At 46.3% G+C, this 1,519-nt stretch overlaps 1 non-coding gene across 1 annotated transcript; it reads left to right on the plus strand.

Annotated features, from left to right (window-relative positions):
* The first annotated feature begins 295 nt into the window (after nt 1-295).
* Nucleotides 296-402, plus strand: LOC115604616. Its single transcript, XR_003990341.1, has one exon. It is a non-coding gene; the product is annotated as a U6 spliceosomal RNA (small nuclear RNA).
* Nucleotides 403-1,519: the final 1,117 nt, after the last annotated feature.

Genomic DNA, 1,519 nt, shown 5'->3' on the forward strand with positions numbered 1-1,519 from the left:
ATTACTTGCATATGCAGTCTTTGAATGGCAATAACAAAATTCAATTTAGTTTGAAATTTGTAAAAACAAAATATTTTGTTATTTAAATACTGAGTGGTCATGTGAATTTAGTATTTAGCTATGAACTCTTATATCCTGCTTATCAACATGAAGATAAAAATGTTGGCTTATCATTAAAAGAAGATTGAATTTTGAGTGAATTCACATAGTATTCCGATCAAAGATATGCTCTCAGATAAAATCAGATGACATTGTGTCGTGGTTTGAGCCCAGCCGGTAACTCAGAACCACACAGCTGCTCGCTTCGGCAGCACATATACTAAAATTGGAACGATACAGAGAAGATTAGCATGGCCCCTGCGCAAGGATGACACGCAAATTCGTGAAGCGTTCCATATACTCCATCTCTTGTAATAGTCTTTCAGGGCAGGAGGGACGGTATGTAGTGTTGGGTTGTTGCCTGCTGATGATACCGCCAAACTCGTCTGGTCACTGCTGAGCTCGTCTGGTTTCCTCAAAATTCATTCTTTGTTGAGGTGATGATCGGAGGGAAGTCAGGGTCAATTGCTGGCAACCTGAAGATATCTAGCTGGTGGGCTATAAAAGTGTTATAGAGCAGGCAACAGCGTACAATTGAGTTCATTGGCTGTTTTCCCCCAAAATCAAATCCCCTTGAGGTACACATCGGACTTCCCCATCTTCCCGCATTACCCACCAAGTATATCCAGGTCCCTGAGCAAAAGCAACCCCACGAGTGGGTTTGCCTTTACCTGAAGCAGGAATAACCCAGACTGTCTTCCCCAACAAATTCTTTATGTGCACCACAGGAACTTTATCCCCCTCTACGGTACGTAAAAGTTCTGACTGGGCTGGGCCAGCCCTGTTGGCAGATCCCCTACTGTTGACCAACCAGGTGGCTTTTGGTAAATGTGTATCCCAGTGTTTCAAAGTCCCACCACCCATTGCTCTCAGTGTAGTTTTTAACAGCCCATTGTACCGTTCGATTTTCCCAGAGGCTGGTGCATGGTAGGGGATGTGGTATACCCACTCAATGCCATGCTCTTTGGCCCAAGTGTCTATGAGGTTGTTCCGGAAATGAGTCCCATTGTCTGACTCAATTCTCTCTGGGGTGCCGTGTCGCCACAAGACTTGTTTCTCAAGGCCCAGGATAGTGTTCCGGGCAGTGGCGTGGGACACAGCGTATGTTTCCAGCCAACCGGTGGTTGCTTCCACCATGGTAAGCACATAGCGCTTGCCTTGGCGGGTTGGTGGGAGTGTGATATAGTCAATCTGCCAGGCCTCCCCATACTTGTACTTCAGCCATCGTCCTCCATACCAGAGAGGCTTTAACCGCTTGGCTTGCTTAATTGCAGCACGTTTCACATTCGTGAATAACCTGGGCAATAGTGTCCATCGTTAAGTCCACCCCTCAATCACGAGCCCATCTATATGTTGCATCTCTGCCTTGATGGCCTGAGGTGTCATGGGCCCACCGGGCTAAAAATAATTCACCCTTATG

This window comes from Strigops habroptila, chromosome 2 (assembly GCF_004027225.2).
Source record: "Strigops habroptila isolate Jane chromosome 2, bStrHab1.2.pri, whole genome shotgun sequence".
Taxonomy (NCBI): Eukaryota; Metazoa; Chordata; class Aves; order Psittaciformes; family Psittacidae; genus Strigops; species Strigops habroptila.